This window comes from Pseudophryne corroboree, unplaced genomic scaffold, assembly GCF_028390025.1.
Source record: "Pseudophryne corroboree isolate aPseCor3 unplaced genomic scaffold, aPseCor3.hap2 scaffold_227, whole genome shotgun sequence".
In the NCBI taxonomy this organism is placed as follows: Eukaryota; Metazoa; Chordata; class Amphibia; order Anura; family Myobatrachidae; genus Pseudophryne; species Pseudophryne corroboree.
Genome location: NW_026968921.1, coordinates 106,979 through 125,914, shown reverse-complemented (window position 1 = coordinate 125,914; position 18,936 = coordinate 106,979). Strand labels below are relative to the sequence as shown.

Sequence of the window (18,936 nt, the reverse complement as noted above, 5' to 3'; positions counted from 1 at the left end):
AGATCTGGGAGCACATGGAAAAGAGTACAAACCATGCTTATAGCAAGGGGAAGCCTGGTGAGAAATCTGCTTTCTTTCTTTCATATTGGGTGCTCACTTTGAGCTGAATGAGGACTGCTGGCATGGCACTCAGGCGACAGGTGGAATCTTGGTCATGCTCTGGTTTCTCTTCAGAACGAACAAATCTTTCGCCTTTTACTAAAGATTTCCGTGGAGAGGAGCAAAACTGAGTTTTATCTAAATTTTTGCATGCCCCATATTATTGGGGTTTCTTTTATCTGTTTAAAGACAGAACGAGTGTGCTTTCTTGTTAGCTTTAATGTAAGTTGCCATAGATGCAGTGAAACACGCGTGTAGGGCACGGCGTGTCCTCGTGTATTTGACTCATGTGAAATGTTATAAAACAAAAATATATGATTATGATGTTAGCTGTTAGTCTCCACTAATAGGGAATAGAAGCTGAGCTATAAGAAAGGAATACACTAGATATGATGTCACTTAGCAATTACAATGTCTAAAGTGCATACAGATAGCTACTAATAACTCTTGATAAGAAAGTATATCAGTGTGGGTATATTTATATGATGGGATATTGGGACTAGTGAATATATATCACTCCTGCTGTCCAGATTGGCAATAACCAGACAATTATGATAAGAGTAGAGATGTCACATGGGCTGCTATAGATATTAATTTAATGCTGTATGTGTCATTTGTTACAAATGGATACATTTTCTATGAGTCAGCCTAGCAGCTGCATGTTCTAACAGAACACTATCCTCACACAGAATCTGCTAACCTTGAGATAACTAAATGACAGTGTGTAACAGTCTCTTTACTATAAGACTGTTACAAAGTAATATATATATTTGAAGTCAGTCTAGCAGCTGTGTGTTCCAGCAGTTTATAAGACAAAGAAAATCTCCTATTGTGGAATCTAGACACATGGGACTGCTGGCCTGTGTCATACTATTTCTATGTAATACCAGTAACATGTATATAACTGTTACATAATTGTTACAAATGGATAAATCTTTGAGTCAGCCTAGCAGCTGCATGTCCTAACAGGACACCATAAATCCTTTACAGTGTAACAAATTGATTGGTAACACTTAAAGGCTGGAGAGCAGTTATATGCCTTACTAGCATACTCAATATACCACATTATTACACCAGTTACCACGATTATTGACAGCGCATTTGATATATTATATTACCCTCACACTGAGTCTGTTTACCTTTAGATAACTAAGTGACCGAATATGTAACAGTTTCTCTATCATAAGACTGTTACAAAGTGAGATAGATATATTTGGAAGTCAGTCAAACAGCTGTGTGTTTCAGCGGTTTATAAGAAAATTCCTCATTGTGGAATCTGGACCACTAAGGGTTATTATATATATATAGCACATGGAATTGCCACATCTCCCTATATGATAATTTCATTACACTGTAACATAATAAGAATTAACTCTTTAACAGTGTAAATAGAGAGTAATGAATCTCTGACACATGGAATATATTATTTCTTAGATGAATTGGATAAACCATTATGACAGACACTTTGCTTCCTAATAAGAATTGAGGTGGCTATACCTCTAAGGAAAGCATTATTGCCTACGCCTAGATCAGATTAAATAAGATCTGGCTGAATATATGAAGGAAGGTTGCTATTTATATGAGAATTGGAATTGCTATATTCCTTAAGGCAACCCCACCGATTGATATATGTTGTCAATTAAGTATATCTGAACGGCTATATCTGGACCAGATTTAATAAGATCTGGCTGATTATATGAAGGAGGGCTGCTATTTATATTGGAATTGCCATATTCCTTAAGGCAACCGCACCTGTTGGTATATCTCGCCAATTAACTATATCTAAACAGCTAAATTAAAGCTATTCATCATTTTTTTAGTTTGGATATTAATAAATATGATCTTTCCATGATGCATAGAGATTTCCCTATCAAGTGATTCCTTATCCGATATAGAAAGCTATCCCCCTATGGTATTGAATTTAGGAATATAGTCTTAGGGGACACAGAGAAATAAGTGATCCCCATCTACCTAAGCACCCCACAAATTGGAGGTTAGCTTACCGGTTATACTCAATCACCCCCACAAATTCGCCAATGGGGATGGCTTCCCGGGAGGTAACCCCTATTGAGTGAAGGGAGTATATAGGATACGACCCAGTGGTACCTGACGACATAGATACTAACAGCTATTTAATAACATTACGCTAGAAAGTGATTATTAGCAACATATATATCTATATAAACAACCCCGCCAGGGTTGTGCCTTCAAAAATAATCACACACGGACACGCTTTTTAAACCTTTTTTTCACATCTCTTTATTCTTCTTATGCACATGTATGTTAGTTCTGTGATTTTAACCTTTATGTTTCACTGCAGTTTGGGATAATAATATTAATATTTATCCAATTTTAATACATACTTAATAAAGGTTATATTTTATGATTCATTCATTCTGTCCAGTGCGTCAACAGTGCAGATTTCTTCTTGTTTTTTCTCCCAAATTCTATAACAATGACAGTAAATGTTGTTACTTTTCAAACAGAACTTTCTTGACCATGCTACTTGCTTGAAAGATCTGGGAGCACATGGAAAACAGTACAAACCATGCAGTATCACAAGAGCCTTTATTTGATCTTTCATGAAGATAGAGCAGAATTGAGGACACGTCAACAATTTCTGCCGAAGGTGGTTCATCTTTCCACATGGTGCCTTTGGCCACTGACACCTTCGTTGAGTCAAAGTCTCTGGCTGTGGTCAGAACTTTGAAAATTTATGTCACCAGAACGGTTCAGATTAGGAAAACAGAGGCTCTGTTTGTCCTGTATGCTCCCAACAGGATTGGGTGTCCTGCTTCCATGTAGACCATTATGCGCTGGATCTGTGGTAAGATTCAGCATGCTCATTCCACGGCAGGATTGCCGTTACTGAAATAGGTGAAGACCCATTCTACTAGAAAGGTGGGTTCATCCTGGGCAGCTGGTCGGGGAGTCTCGGCATTGCAATTTTGCCGAGCAGCTATTTAGTAAACACTTTTGCTAAGTTTTACAAGTTTGATACCTTGGCTGATGATAACCTCAAGTTGGGTCATTCGGTGCTGCAGAGTCGTACGCACTCTCCCACCCGTTCAAGAGCTTTGGTATAACCCCATGGTTCTTAATGTGACCCCAGCATCCTCTAGGTCGTATGAGAAAATAGGATTTTAATACCTACCGGTAAATCCTTTTCTCTTAGTCCGTAGAGGATGCTGGGCACCCGTCCCAGTCCATACTGTGTCTGCAGTTATTACTTGTGGTTATACACATGTTGTGTTATGGTTCTGGTCAGCTTTTTGCTGCAATTGTTCATGCCGTTGGCTTGTGTTCTGTTGAATGCCACGTTCTGCGGCATGCTTAAGGTGTGAGCTGGTAAGATGCTCACCTTAGTTTAACAATAAATCCTTTCCTCGAAATGTCCGTCTCCCTGGGCTCAGTTCCTATAACTGGAGTCTGGAGGAGGGGCATAGAGGGAGGAGCCAGTTCACACCCTTTGAAAGTCTTAAAGTGCCCATGTCTCTTGCGGATCCCGTCTATACCCCATGGTTCTTAATGTGACCCCAGCATCCTCTACGGACTAAGAGAAAAGGATGCCCTTGCGCACTATCCTGACTTCTCCTCCCGTCTGCTTACTTTGTGCCTTCCAACGCACAATGCGAACTACAGGTGGTGCTGCAGGGCCCACACCCTTTTACTTGCCTTACAGAACAGCTCTGGAGCTGTTACAGTGCCCAGCTGCTGCAAGAAATCAGCTTGAATGCTTCAGGGGATGGGGCATGGCCAACATGAGCCCCACACCAAAGGAGGGTGGGGGTGTTTAATGCGAACTAGGGGTCATCCAAGCACCGCAAAAGGCCGCCATGCCCTGCATGCCCCTTTTCTCTTTTCATATGCAGATGAGGGTTCCAGCCAACTTTGGTCCACTGCTTGGATGACATCACCGTATGCAAATCCGTCTTCTGCAGACCTTCCCCCTGGAATGCTTGTACTAGTTGTTGCATATGGTTTGATATTTGATGGTGCTTCAATATTAGGCAGCCTTCCACCCTCCCATGTTCATCTGAACAGATGTGGTCTCCCTGCAGTTGTTGTCCCCAGACGAGAGTTCCCTTGTGCGTCCTCAGTTGAATCTCCTTAACTTGACGGGGGAGGGGCTGCCCGAGCAGCCACCCTCCCCAGCCCTATCCCAACTCATACTTATTTTGCATATGAGATCTCTTGATCATGAAGATTGTTCTCACAGGGTGAGGTTCATCCATTATATTTTAAAATAGGAAGGTACAAATTACATATTTGAATTGCATCTATGTGCTGGATTCAAATGTCCCCCCCCCCCCTTCCTTTCTCAATTGTGCCCGTCAGCAGCTATTCTAAGGTTGCTGCCAATGGGTGTGACACATTAATTTCTTCTGTGGGGTACACTGGACTCCACAAGGATTCACATTGGGGTGTAGAGTAGGATCTTGATCTGAGGCACCAACCGGCTCAAAGCTTTTGACTGTTCCCAAGATGCTCAGTGCATTCTCCTCTATAACCCCGCTTCCATGAACAGGGAGCTCAGTTTGTAGTTGGTGCCTTCAGTAGCAGGCCTCTTAACAGGGGCCTGCCTCAAGCAGCCTATTCTTAGCTATTAATTTTGACAAGAAAAGAAGAACTTGTTTTATGAGAATCTACAAGGGCTGCAGCAGGCTAGGTCTAATAGACATCTTTACTGCAGCTTCATCACTCCCAGCGGCGCTGTATACTCCCGTGCCCTGGTTGCTGGGTCACTGCAGCGGAGGCTCCAGTTTCTTCCTAAGGTCAGTCACACACACACCGCCCTTCCGGATCACGAGGCCGCTGATGAAGGGGAGCGTGGCCGTAGGGGGTGGACCGTGTGCGCACTGGCGTGGACACTGATTACTGGGCAGCCGCTCCACTAGCCACCAGGTACAGTTAAGGAGCACAGGTCTGGGAGTTTTACTCCTATATTAACCCAATTTTGTACTGCCCGCAGCGCATTGTGATAGGTAATAGGGCCTGATTCAGGTTGGATTGCAATCACAATAAGCGATCCAACTGCAAAAATTGCTAAGAGCATACGCATGTGCCTGCATTTTCTGCGGCACCCCGCAGAGAATGCGATCGCCTCTGCCTGTCAATCGGGGCGGGGGGGGGGGGGAGAGGGGGGTCAGCAACACTCCATTTCCAAGTCAGGGATGGAGCGGTGCGGGGGCAAGGCTTCAAAATGGGGTCTGCAACGGAGGAGACACAGGGGGCGTGGTCACAGCGGCTGTATGACATCACATTCAGCCGCTGTGATCACAAAAATGGTGGCGGCTTCCTGCGCGCACATACAGTCTGCACCAGCAGGAGGCTACACCATTTTATATGATCACGCTGAACTGCAGTGCGACTGCAATTACAGCATGGTCAAGAATGGAGGCGTCATGCTCGGTGGCCATGCACTGTCACTGTGCAGGAGCCAGCACCGCACACACACTAGTCCCCGGGTGCAGCCCCCAACCCCCGGGACACCCGGAGCAACAAAATGTAGATTCAGGCCACCAGGCCACGCCCCTACCTATGAAACCATGCCTCCTTTTTACCATTGCACTGCTTATCTGCGCGCACTGCATTACAATCTCCCTCGCCACCTCTCTGGGTGTCACCAGTGATAGTGACACCTCTGCCATGCTTGTAGCAGCTGGTCCTAAGATCTACGCCTCAAGCCCTGAGTGTTTGCCCTTGTGACTTGTTGATCATCATAGCGAAGCAGATGCTTACAGAAAACTGCAGGGGCTTAGATTGAAAATAAAAAAATTGATGGGTATAAGGTAGAGAGGAGCGGGTTCGGTTCTCCGAGAACCGAATTCCCGACGAACTCCACGTGGTTTACACTGGTCCGAGGCAGGCTCGGTTGTTCCCGCCTGACTCGGAAAACCTGAACAAGGGAAAATGTCATCATCCCGCTGTCGGATTCTCGCGAGATTCGGATTCCATATAAAGAGCTGCGCGTTGCCGCCATTTTTACTCGTGCATTGAAGAGAGAGCGGAGAGGACGTGGCTATGTTCTCTCAGTGGAAATCTCAATATCAGTGCTCAGTATCAGTGGTTACTTATTGCTGCTCAGTAATACTAGTAGTGTGTCTCTCCTGCTCAGTGTCAGTTCTCAGTAGTATCCTCATCAGTGCTCAGTATCACTGCTCATTGTCTTGTGCTGCATTGTGGTGCTCAGCATACTACAGTACATTACTAATAGTCCAGTGCTGCATCTTGCTGCTCAGTGTCAGTTCTAGTATCCTCATCAGTGCTCACTATCACTGCTCATTACATTGTGGTGTTCTGTATACTACAGTAACATAGTAATATAGTAACATATAGTAACATAGTTTTTGAGGTTGAATAGAGGCAAATTGCCCATCGTGTTCAACCTGTTTTAAGTTGTGATGATTCTACATACTTGCTGAATAATGTTTTATGACTAGTTAACTACTATAACTCATGTTACCCCCGGATTAACCATGTTGATATTTTAAGTATTATAACCTTGGATAGCTTTTTCATTCAGAAATGTATCCATTCCTTTTTTAAATCCAATTACAGAGTCCGCCATTACCACCTTCCCTGGCAGGGAATTCCACATCCTGATTGCCCTAACAGTGAAGATCATAGTATCTCACCTGGCAGGTAAGTAGGAGTTGGGCTAGAGCTGTGGAGGATTGCTGCTCGGGCACCCCCTGTCAAGTGAAGGAGATCCAACTGAGGCAGCACAAGGGAACTCTCGAAAGAAGAACAAGGCTAGAGGAAGATCTGAGACAAAGAAATCTGACTTTTACCAGAGCTGACCAGAGGAAAGCACAAACACAGTCCCCCACTACCACAAATAATGCAGTCGAGTTTCCCACATTTGGGGAAATCACAGGGGTCAGCATACCCAGAGTGCAATGAATGAACCTCACCCTGGGAGAACAATCTTCATGACCATGGTATCTCCTATGCAAAATAAGTATGATTTGGGATAGGGCTGGGGAGGGCCGCTGCTCAGGCACATCTCTGTCAAGTAAAGGAGATTCAACTGAGGCAACACAAGGGAACTCTCATCTGGGGACAACAACTGCAGGGAGAACACATATTTTCAGATGAACATGGGAGGGCAGAAGGCTGCCTAATACTGAAGCACCCCCAAACAACAAACCAAATGCAACTACTAGTGCAAGCATTCCTGGGGGAAGGCCTGCAGCAGATGGATTTGCATAAGGTGATGTCATCCAAGCAGTGGGTCAAAGTTGGCTTCAACCCTCGTCTGCATATGAAAATAAAAATGGGGTGTGCAGGGCATGGCGGCCTTTTGCGGCGCTTGGATGACCCCTAGTTCGCATTAAACACCTCCACCTTCCTTCGGTGTGGGGCTCATGTTGGCTATGCCCCAGCCCCTGAAGCATTCAAGCTGATTTCTTGCAGCAGCTGGGCACTGTAACAGCTCCAGAGCTGCTCTGTAAAGCAAGTAAAAGGGTGTGGGCCCTGCAGCACTACCTGTAGTTTGCATTGTGCTTTGGAAGGCACAAAGTAAGCAGACGGGAGAAGTCAGGATAGTGCACAAGGGCATAGAAGGGAGCGGCTCAAGAAAAGAGAAGTGGAAACAGACAGCAAACTAGGCTGGAGAGAGACCTGAGACAAAGAGATCTGAATTATACGAGAGCCGACCAGAGGAAACACAAATTATGTAATCAAGTGTCCCACATTTGGGGAAATCGTAGGAGCAGCACACCCAGAGTGCATTGGGTGAGCCTTGCCCTGGGAGAAGCACCTTCCTGATCATAGTATCTCACCTGGCAGGTAAGTAGGAGTTGGGCTAGAGCTGGGGAGGGTCGCTGTTCGGGCACCCCCCTGTCAAGTGAAGGAGCTCCAACTGAGGCAGCACAAGGAAACTCTCGAAAAAAGAACAAGGCTAGAGGAAGATCTGAGACAAAGAAATCTGACTTTTACCAGAGCTGACCAGAGGAAAGCACAAACACAGTCCCCCACTACCACAAATAATGCAGTCGAGTTTCCCACATTTGGGGAAATCACAGGGGTCAGCATACCCAGAATGCAATGAATGAACCTCACCCTGGGAGAACAATCTTCATGACAATGGTATCTCCTATGCAAAATAAGTATGAATTGGGATAGGGCTGGGGAGGGCCGCTGCTCAGGCACATCTCTGTCAAGTAAAGGAGATTCAACTGAGGCAGCACAAGGGAACTCTCATCTGGGGACAACAACTGCAGGGAGAACACATATTTTCAGATGAACATGGGAGAGCAGAAGGCTGCCTAATACTGAAGCACCCCCAAACAACAAACCAAATGCAACAACTAGTACAAGCATTCCTGGGAAAAGGTCTGCAGAAGACGGATTTGCATACGGTGATGTCATCCAAGCAGTGGGCCAAAGTTGGCTGGAACCCTCATCTGCATATGAAAAGAGAAAAGGGGTATGCAGGGCATGGCGGCCTTTTGCGGCGCTTGGATGACCCTTAGTTCGCATTAAACACCTCCACCCTCCGTCGGTGTGGGGCTCATGTTGGCTATGCCCCAGCCCCTGAAGCATTCAAGCTGATTTCTTGCAGCAGCTGGGCACTGTAACAGCTCCAGAGCTGCTCTGAAAGGCAAGTAAAAGGGTGTGGGCCCTGCGGCACTACCTGTAGTTTGCATTGTGCGTTGGAAGGCACAAAGTAAGCAGACAGGAGAAGTCAGGAGAGTGCACAAGGGCATAGAAGGCAGCGGCTCAAGAAAAGAGAAGTGGCAACAGACAGCAAACTAGGCTGGAGAGAGACCTGAGACAAAGAGATCTGAATTATACGAGAGCCGACCAGGGGAAACACAAATTATGCAGTCAAGTTTCCCACATTTGGGGAAATCGCAGGAGCAGCACACCCAGAGTGCAATGGGTGAGCCTTGCCCTGGGAGAAGCACCTTCATGATCATAGTATCTCACCTGGCAGGTATGTAGGAGTTGGGCTAGAGCTGGGGAGGGTCGCTGCTTGGGTACCCCCCTGTCAAGTGAAGGAGATCAAACTGAGGCAGCACAATGGAACTCTCGAAAGAAGAACAAGGCTAGAGGAAGATCTGAGACAAAGAAATCTGACTTTTACCAGAGCTGACCAGAGGAAAACACAAACACAGTCCCCCACTACCACAAATAATGCAGTTGAGTTTCCCACATTTGGGGAAATCACAGGGGTCAGCATACCCAGAATGCAATGAATGAACCTCACCCTGGGAGAACAATCTTTATGACCATGGTATCTCCTATGCAAAATAAGTATGATTTGGGAAAGGGCTGGGGAGGGCCGCTGCTCAGGCACATCTCTGTCAAGTAAAGGAGATTCAACTGAGGCAGCACAAAGGAACTCTCATCTGGGGACAACAACTGCCGGGAGAACACATATTTTCAGATGAACATGGGAGGGCAGAAGGCTGCCTAATACTGAAGCACCCCCAAACAACAAACCAAATGCAACAACTAGTTCAAGCATTCCAGGGGGAAGGTCTGCAGAAGACGGATTTGCATACAGTGATGTCATCCAAGCAGTGGGCCAAAGTTGGCTGGAACCCTCATCTGCATATGAAAAGAGAAAAGGGGTATGCAGGGCATGGCGGCCTTTTGCGGCGCTTGGATGACCCTTAGTTCGCATTAAACACCCCCACCCTCCTTCGGTGTGGGGCTCATGTTGGCCATGCCCCAGCCCCTGAAGCATTCAAGCTGATTTCTTTCAGCAGCTTGGCACTGTAACAGCTCCAGAGCTGCTCTGTAAGGCAAGTAAAAGGGTGTGGGCCCTGCAGCACTACCTGTAGTTTGCATTGTGCATCGGAAGGCACAAAGTAAGCAGACAGGAGGAGAAGTCAGGATAGTGCACAAGGGTGTAGAAGGGAGGGGCTCAAGAAAAAAGAAGTGGAAACAGACAGCAAACTAGGCTGGAGAGAGACCTGAGACAAAGAGATCTGAATTATATGAGAGCCGACTAGGGGAAACACAAATTATGCAGTCAAGTTTCCCACATTTGGGGAAATCGCAGGGGCAGCACACCCAGAGTGCAATGGGTGAGCCTTGCCCTGGGAGAAGCAACTTCATGATCATAGTATCTAACCTGGCAGGTAAGTAGGAGTTGGGCTAGAGCTGGGGAGGGTCGCTGCTCGGGCACCCCCCTGTCAAGTGAAGGAGATCCAACTGAGGCAGCACAAGGGAACTCTTGAAAGAAGAACAAGGCTAGAGGAAGATCTGAGACAAAGAAATCTGACTTTTACCAGAGCTGACCAGAGGAAAGCACAAACACAGTCCCCCACTACCACAAATAATGCAGTTGAGTTTCCCACATTTGGGGAAATCACAGAGGTCAGCATACCCAGAATGCAATGAATGAACCTAACCCTGGGAGAACAATCTTCATGACCATGTTATCTCCTATGCAAAATAAGTATGATTTGGGATAGGGCTGGGGAGGGCCGCTGCTCAGGCACATCTCTGTCAAGTAAAGGAGATTCAACTGAGGCAGCACAAGGGAACTCTCATCTGGGGACAACAACTGCAGGGAGAACACATATTTTCAGATGAACATGGGAGGGCAGAAGGCTGCCTAATACTGAAGCACCCCCAAACAACAAACCAAATGCAACAACTAGTGGAAGCATTCCTGGGGGAAGGCCTGCCGCAGATGGATTTGCATATGGTGATGTCATCCAAGCAGTGGGTCAAAGTTGGCTTCAACCCTCGTCTGCATATGAAAAGAGAAAAGGGGCATGCAGGGCATGGCGGCCTTTTGCGGCGCTTGGCTGACCCCTAGTTTGCATTAAACACCTCCACCCTCCGTCGGTGTGGGGCTCTTGTTGGCTATGCCCCAGCACCTGAAGCATTCAAGCTGATTTCTTGCTGCAGCTGGGCACTGTAACAGCTCCAGAGCTGCTCTGTAAGGCAAGGTAAAAGGGTGTGGGCCCTGCAGCACTACCTGTAGTTTGCATTGTGCGTTGGAAGGCACAAAGTAAGCAGACAGGAGAAGTCAGGAGAGTGCACAAGGGCATAGAAGGCAGCGGCTCAAGAAAAGAGAAGTGGAAACAGACAGCAAACTAGGCTGGAGAGAGACCTGAGACAAAGAGATCTGAATTACACCAGGTCCGTCATTATATTATATATACCTACAGTAGTTATATATATATTTTTTTATATCATTAATTATCATCTCTATACTAGCAGACGCAGTACGGTAGTCCACGGCTGTGGCTATCTCTGTGTCGTCAGTGCTCGTCCATAATTGTATACCTACCTACCTGTGGTGGAAGTTTTTTTCTATCTTCTTCATACTAGTAGTTTAGCAGTCTGCTGACAGTGTCCACCAGGTCCGTCATTATATTATATATACCTACAGTAGTTATATATATATTTTTTTTATATCATTAATTATCATCTCTATACTAGCAGACGCAGTACGGTAGTCCACGGCTGTAGCTACCTCTGTGTCGTCAGTCACTCGTCATCCATAAGTATACTAGTATCCATCCATCTCCATTGTTTACCTGAGGTGCCTTTTAGTTGTGCCTATTAAAATATGGAGAACAAAAATGTTGAGGTTCCAAAAATAGGGAAAGATCAAGATCCACTTCCACCTCGTGCTGAAGCTGCTGCCACTAGTCATGGCCGAGACGATGAAATTCCATCAACGTCGTCTGCCAAGGCCGATGCCCAATGTCATAGTACAGAGCATGTAAAATCCAAAACACAAAAGATCAGTAAAAAAAGGACTCAAACATCTAAATAAAAATCGTCGGAGGAGAAGCGTAAACTTGCCAATATGCCATTTACCACACGGAGTGGCAAGGAACGGCTGAGGCCCTGGCCTATGTTCATGGCTAGTGGTTCAGCTTCACATGAGGATGGAAGCACTCAGCCTCTCGCTAGAAAAATGAAAAGACTTAAGCTGGCAAAAGCACAGCAAAGAACTGTGCGTTCTTCAAAATCACAAATCCACAAGGAGAGTCCAATTGTGTCGGTTGCGATGCCTGACCTTCCCAACACTGGACGTGAAGAGCATGCACCTTCCACCATTTGCACGCCCCCTGCAAGTGCTGGAAGGAGCACCCGCAGTCCAGTTCCTGATAGTCAGATTGAAGATGTCAGTGTTGAAGTACACCAGGATGAGGAGGATATGGGTGTTGCTGGCGCTGGGGAGGAAATTGACAAGGAGGATTCTGATGGTGAGGTGGTTTGTTTAAGTCAGGCACCCGGTGAGACACCTGTTGTCCGTGGGAGGAATATGGCCATTGACATGCCTGGTGAAAATACCAAAAAAATCAGCTCTTCGGTGTGGAAGTATTTCAACAGAAATGCGGACAACAGGTGTCAAGCCGTGTGTTGCCTTTGTCAAGCTGTAATAAGTAGGGGTACGGACGTTAACCACCTCGGAACATCCTCCCTTATACGTCACCTGCAGCGCATTCATCATAAGTCAGTGACAAGTTCAAAAACTTTGGGCGACAGCGGAAGCAGTCCACTGACCAGTAAATCCCTTCCTCTTGTAACCAAGCTCACGCAAACCACCCCACCAACTCCCTCAGTGTCAATTTCCTCCTTCCCCAGGAATGCCAATAGTCCTGCAGGCCATGTCACTGACAATTCTGATGAGTTCTCTCCTGCCTGGGATTCCTCCGATGCATCCTTGAGTGTAACGCCTACTGCTGCTGGCGCTGCTGTTGTTGCTGCTGGGAGTCGATGGTCATCCCAGAGGGGAAGTCGTAAGACCACTTTTACTACTTCCACCAAGCAATTGACTGTCCAACAGTCTTTTGCAAGGAAGATGAAATATCACAGCAGTCATCCTGCTGCAAAGCGGATAACTGAGGCCTTGGCATCCTGGGCAGTGAGAAACGTGGTTCCGGTATCCATCATTACTTCAGAGCCAACTATAGACTTGATTGAGGTACTGTGTCCCCGGTACCAAATACCATCTAGGTTCCATTTCTCTAGGCAGGCGATACAGAAAATGTACACAGACCTCAGAAAAAGACTCACCAGTGTCCTAAAAAATGCAGTTGTACCCAATGTCCACTTAACCACGGACATGTGGACAAGTGGAGCAGGGCAGACTCAGGACTATATGACTGTGACAGCCCACTGGGTAGATGTATTGACTCCCGCCGCAAGAACAGCAGCGGCGGCACCAGTAGCAGCATCTCGCAAACGCCAACTCTTTCCTAGGCAGGCTACGCTTTGTATCACCGCTTTCCAGAATACGCACACAGCTGAAAACCTCTTACGGCAACTAAGGAAGATCATCACAGAATGGCTTACCCCAATTGGACTCTCCTGTGGATTTGTGGCATCGGACAACGCCAGCAATATTGTGCGTGCATTATATCTGGGCAAATTCCAGCACGTCCCATGTTTTGCACATACCTTGAATTTGGTGGTGCAGAATTATTTAAAAAACGACAGGGGCGTGCAAGAGATGCTGTCGGTGGCAACAAGAATTGCGGGACACTTTCGGCGTACAGGCACCACGTACAGAAGACTGGAGCAACACCAAAAACGCCTGAACCTGCCCTGCCATCATCTGAAGCAAGAAGTGGTAACGAGGTGGAATTCAACCCTCTATATGCTTCAGAGGATGGAGGAGCAGCAAAAGGCCATTCAAGCCTATACATCTGACCACGATATAGGAGGTGGAATGCACCTGTCTCAAGCGCAGTGGAGAATGATTTCAACGTTGTGCAAGGTTCTGCAACCTTTTGAACTTGCCACACGTGAAGTCAGTTCAGACACTGCCAGCCTGAGTGAGGTCATTCCCGTCATCAGGCTTTTGCAGAAGAAGCTGGAGACATTGAAGGAGGAGCTAAGACAGAGCGATTCCGCTAGGCATGTGGGACTTGTGGATGGAGCCCTTCATTCGCTTAACCAGGATTCACGGGTGGTCAATCTGTTGAAATCAGAGCACTACATTTTGGCCATCGTGCTCGATCCTAGATTTAAAACCTACGTTGTATCTCTCTTTCCGGCAGACACAAGTCTGCAGGGGTTCAAAGACCTGCTGGTGAGAAAATTATCAAGTCAAGCGGAACTTGATCGGTCAACAGCTCCTCCTTCACATTCTCCCGCAATTGGGGGTGCGAGGAAAGGCTCAGAATTCCGAGCCCACCCGCTGGCGGTGATGCAGGGCAGTCTGGAGCGACTGCTGATGCTGACATCTGGTCCGGACTGAAGGACCTGCCAACGATTACGGACATGTCGTCTACTGTCACTGCATATGATTCTCTCACCATTGAAAGAATGGTGGAGGATTATATGAGTGACCGCATCCAAGTAGGCACGTCAGACAGTCCGTACGTATACTGGCAGGAAAAAGAGGCAATTTGGAGGCCCTTGCACAAACTGGCTTTATTCTACCTAAGTTGCCCTCCCACAAGTGTGTACTCCGAAAGAGTGTTTAGTGCCGCCGCTCACCTTGTCAGCAATCGGCGTACAAGGTTACTTCCAGAAAATGTGGAGAAGATGATGTTCATTAAAATGAATTATAATCAATTTCTCCGTGGAGACATTGACCAGCAGCAATTGCCTCCACAAAGTATACAGGGAGCTGAGATGGTGGATTCCAGTGGGGACGAATTGATAATCTGTGAGGAGGGGGATGTACACGGTGATGAATCGGAGGATGATGAGGTGGACATCTTGCCTCTATAGAGCCAGTTTGTGCAAGGAGAGATTAATTGCTTCTTTTTTGGTGGGGGTCCAAACCAACCCGTCATTTCAGTCACAGTCGTGTGGCAGACCCTGTCACTGAAATGATGGGTTGGTTAAAGTGTGCATGTCCTGTTTATACAACATAAGGGTGGGTGGGAGGGCCCAAGGCAATTCCACCTTGCACCTCTTTTTTCTTTTATTTTTCTTTGCGTCATGTGCTGTTTGGGGAATGTTTTTTGGAAGGGCCATCCTGCGTGACACTGCAGTGCCACTCCTAGATGGGCCAGGTGTTTGTGTCGGCCACTTGGGCGCTGAGCTTAGTCACACAGCTACCTCATTGCGCCTCTTTTTTTCTTTGCGTCATGTGCTGTTTGGGGAGTGTTTTTTGGAAGGGCCATCCTGCGTGACACTGCAGTGACACTCCTAGATGGGCCAGGTGTTTGTGTCGTCCACTTGGGTCGCTGAGCTTAGTCACACAGCTACCTCATTGCGCCTCTTTTTTTCTTTGCGTCATGTGCTGTTTGGGGAGTGTTTTTTGGAAGGGCCATCCTGCGTGACACTGCAGTGCCACTCCTAGATGGGCCAGGTGTTTGTGTCGGCCACTTGGGTCGCTGAGCTTAGTCACACAGCTACCTCATTGCGCCTCTTTTTTTCTTTGCGTCATGTGCTGTTTGGGGAGTGTTTTTTGGAAGGGCCATCATGCGTGACACTGCAGTGCCACTCCTAGATGGGCCAGGTGTTTGTGTCGGCCACTTGGGTCACTGAGCTTAGTCATCCAGCGACCTCGGTGCAAATTTTAGGACTAAAAATAATATTGTGAGGTGTGAGGTGTTAAGAATAGACTGAAAATGAGTGGAAATTATGGTTATTGAGGTTAATAATACTTTGGGATCAAAATGACTCCCAAATTCTATGATTTAAGCTGTTTTTTAGGGTTTTTTGAAAAAAACACCCGAATCCAAAACACACCCGAATCCGACAAAAAAAATTCGGTGAGGTTTAGCCAAAACGCGTTCGAACCCAAAACACGGCCGCGGAACCGAACCCAAAACCAAAACACAAAACCCGAAAAATTTCCGGTGCACATCTCTAGTGGCCATGCCATGTCACTGTGCAGGAGCCAGCACCGCTCACACACTAGTCCCCGGTGCAGCCCCCAACCCCCGGGACACCCGGAGCAACAAAATGTAGATTCAGGCCACCAGGCCACGCCCCTACCTATGAAACCATGCCTCCTTTTTACCATTGCGCTGCTTATCTGCGCGCACTGCATTACAATCTCCCTCGCCACCTCTCTGGGTGTCACCAGTGATAGTGACACCTCTGCCATGCTTGTAGCAGCTGGTCCTAAGATCTACGCCTCAAGCCCTGAGTGTTTGCCCTTGTGACTTGTTGATCATCATAGCAAAGCAGATGCTTACAGAAAACTGCAGGGGCTTAGATTGAAAATAAAAAAAATTGATGGGTATAAGGTAGAGAGGAGCGGGTTCGGTTCTCCGAGAACCGAATTCCCCACGAACTCCACGTGGTTTACACTGGTACGAGGCAGGCTCGGTTGTTCCCGCCTGACTCGGAAAACCTGAACAAGGGAAAATGTCATCATCCCGCTGTCGGATTCTCGCGAGATTCGGATTCCATATAAAGAGCTGCGCGTTGCCGCCATTTTTACTCGTGCATTGAAGAGAGAGCGGAGAGGACGTGGCTATGTTCTCTCAGTGGAAATCTCAATATCAGTGCTCAGTATCAGTGGATACTTATTGCTGCTCAGTAATACTAGTAGTGTGTCTCTCCTGCTCAGTGTCAGTTCTCAGTAGTATCCTCATCAGTGCTCAGTATCACTGCTCATTGTCTTGTGCTGCATTGTTGTGCTCAGCATACTACAGTACATTACTAATAGTCCAGTGCTGCATCTTGCTGCTCAGTGTCAGTTCTAGTATCCTCATCAGTGCTCACTATCACTGCTCATTGCATTGTGGTGTTCTGTATACTACAGTAACATAGTAATATAGTAACATATAGTAACATAGTTTTTGAGGTTGAATAGAGGCAAATTGCCCATCGTGTTCAACCTGTTTTAAGTTGTGATGATTCTACATACTTGCTGAATAATGTTTTATGACTAGTTAGCTACTACAACTCATGTTACCCCCGGATTAACCATGTTGATATTTTAAGTATTATAACCTTGGATAGCTTTTTCATTCAGAAATGTATCCATTCCTTTTTTAAATCCAATTACAGAGTCCGCCATTACCACCTTCCCTGGCAGGGAATTCCACATCCTGATTGCCCTAACAGTGAAGATCATAGTATCTCTCCTGGCAGGTAAGTAGGAGTTGGGCCAGAGCTGTGGAGGATTGCTGCTCGGGCACCCCCTGTCAAGTGAAGGAGATCCAACTGAGGCAGCACAAGGGAACTCTCGAAAGAAGAACAAGGCTAGAGGAAGATCTGAGACAAAGAAATCTGACTTTTACCAGAGCTGACCAGAGGAAAGCACAAACACAGTCCCCCACTACCACAAATAATGCAGTCGAGTTTCCCACATTTGGGGAAATCACAGGGGTCAGCATACCCAGAATGCAATGAATGAACCTCACCCTGGGAGAACAATCTTCATGACCATGGTATCGCCTATGCAAAATAAGTATGATTTGGGATAGGGCTGGGGAGGGCCGCTGCTCAGGCACATCTCTGTCAAGTAAAGGAGATTCAACTGAGGCAGCACAAGGGAACTCTCATCTGGAGACAACAACTGTAGGGAGAACACATATTTTCAGATGAACATGGGAGGGCAGAAGGCTGCCTAATACTGAAGCACCCCCAAACAACAAACCAAATGCAACAACTAGTACAAGCATTCCTGGGGGAAGTTCTGCAGAAGATGGATTTGCATACGGTGATGTCATCCAAGCAGTGGGCCAAAGTTGGCTGGAACCCTCATCTGCATATGAAAAGAGAAAAGGGGTATGCAGGGCATGGCGGCCTTTTGCGGCGCTTGGATGACCCTTAGTTCGCATTAAACACCCCCACCCTCCTTCGGTGTGGGGCTCATGTTGACAATGCCCCAGCCCCTGAAGCATTCAAGCTGATTTCTTACAGCAGCTTGGCACTGTAACAGCTCCAGAGCTGCTCTGTAAGGCAAGTAAAAGGGTGTGTAGTTTGCATTGTGCATTGGAAGGCACAAAGTAAGCAGACAGGAGGAGAAGTCAGGATAGTGCACAAGGGTATAAAAGGGAGGGGCTCAAGAAAAAAGAAGTGGAAACAGACAGCAAACTAGGCTGGAGAGAGACCTGAGACAAAGAGATCTGAATTATACGAGAGCCGACCAGGGGAAACACAAATTATGCAGTCAAGTTTCCCACATTTGGGGAAATCGCAGAGGCAGCACACCCAGAGTGCAATGGGTGAGCCTTGCCCTGGGAGAAACACCTTCATGATCATAGTATCTCACCTGGCAGGTAAGTAGGAGTTGGGCTTGAGCTGGGGAGGGTCGCTGCTCGGGCACCCCCCTGTCAAGTGAAGGAGATCCAACTGAGGCAGCACAAGGGAACTCTCGAAAGAAGAACAAGGCTAGAGGAAGATCTGAAACAAAGAAATCTGACTTTTACCAGAGCTGACCAGAGGAAAACACAAACACAGTCCCCCACTACCACAAATAATGCAGTCGAGTTACCCACATTTGGGGAAATCACAGGGGTCAGCATACCCAGAATGCAATGAATGAACCTCACCCTGGGAGAATAATCTTCATGACCATGGTATCTCCTATGCAAAATAAGTATGATTTGGGATAGGGCTGGGGAGGGCCGCTGCTCAGGCACATCTCTGTCAAGTAAAGGAGATTCAACTGAGGCAGCACAAGGGAACTCCAGCATCCTCTACAGACTAAGAGAAAAGGATTTACCGGTAGGTATTAAAATCCTATTTTCTCATACGACCTAGAGGATGCTGGGGTCACATTAAGAACCATGGGGTTATACCAAAGCTCTTGAACGGGTGGAAGAGTGCGTACGACTCTGCAGCACCGAATGACCCAACTTGAGGTTATCATCGGCAAGGATGCAGTGGCGTTAATGTTTCCTGGTGTCAACCTGTATTATTTCAGTAGATATTGAAATGAGGATGCATCTTGCTGCCTTTCCAATGAAGCAAGTTTAATTTAGTAATAGG

At 46.8% G+C, this 18,936-nt stretch overlaps 10 non-coding genes and 1 pseudogene across 10 annotated transcripts; 1 reads left to right on the top strand and 10 right to left on the bottom strand.

Moving 5' to 3' along the window:
• The first annotated feature begins 154 nt into the window (after window positions 1-154).
• LOC135009730 (U5 spliceosomal RNA) lies at window positions 155-270 on the top strand. The gene has a single exon (XR_010209231.1). It is a non-coding gene; the product is annotated as a U5 spliceosomal RNA (small nuclear RNA).
• A 6,633-nt stretch (window positions 271-6,903) lies between these two features.
• Window positions 6,904-7,067, bottom strand: LOC135009838 (U1 spliceosomal RNA). The gene has a single exon (XR_010209335.1). It is a non-coding gene; the product is annotated as a U1 spliceosomal RNA (small nuclear RNA).
• A 671-nt stretch (window positions 7,068-7,738) lies between these two features.
• LOC135009696 (U1 spliceosomal RNA) lies at window positions 7,739-7,901 on the bottom strand. Its single transcript, XR_010209209.1, has one exon. It is a non-coding gene; the product is annotated as a U1 spliceosomal RNA (small nuclear RNA).
• Window positions 7,902-8,053: 152 nt separating this feature from the next.
• On the bottom strand, window positions 8,054-8,217 carry LOC135009432 (U1 spliceosomal RNA). Its single transcript, XR_010208974.1, has one exon. It is a non-coding gene; the product is annotated as a U1 spliceosomal RNA (small nuclear RNA).
• A 671-nt stretch (window positions 8,218-8,888) lies between these two features.
• Window positions 8,889-9,051, bottom strand: LOC135009612 (U1 spliceosomal RNA). Its single transcript, XR_010209146.1, has one exon. It is a non-coding gene; the product is annotated as a U1 spliceosomal RNA (small nuclear RNA).
• Window positions 9,052-9,203: 152 nt separating this feature from the next.
• LOC135009419 (U1 spliceosomal RNA) lies at window positions 9,204-9,367 on the bottom strand. The gene has a single exon (XR_010208962.1). It is a non-coding gene; the product is annotated as a U1 spliceosomal RNA (small nuclear RNA).
• A 702-nt stretch (window positions 9,368-10,069) lies between these two features.
• Window positions 10,070-10,204, bottom strand: LOC135009686 (U1 spliceosomal RNA; annotated as a pseudogene).
• A 152-nt stretch (window positions 10,205-10,356) lies between these two features.
• On the bottom strand, window positions 10,357-10,520 carry LOC135009470 (U1 spliceosomal RNA). The gene has a single exon (XR_010209012.1). It is a non-coding gene; the product is annotated as a U1 spliceosomal RNA (small nuclear RNA).
• Window positions 10,521-17,250: 6,730 nt separating this feature from the next.
• LOC135009443 (U1 spliceosomal RNA) lies at window positions 17,251-17,414 on the bottom strand. The gene has a single exon (XR_010208985.1). It is a non-coding gene; the product is annotated as a U1 spliceosomal RNA (small nuclear RNA).
• A 655-nt stretch (window positions 17,415-18,069) lies between these two features.
• LOC135009593 (U1 spliceosomal RNA) lies at window positions 18,070-18,232 on the bottom strand. The gene has a single exon (XR_010209131.1). It is a non-coding gene; the product is annotated as a U1 spliceosomal RNA (small nuclear RNA).
• Window positions 18,233-18,384: 152 nt separating this feature from the next.
• Window positions 18,385-18,548, bottom strand: LOC135009487 (U1 spliceosomal RNA). The gene has a single exon (XR_010209028.1). It is a non-coding gene; the product is annotated as a U1 spliceosomal RNA (small nuclear RNA).
• Between the last annotated feature and the right edge of the window lie 388 nt (window positions 18,549-18,936).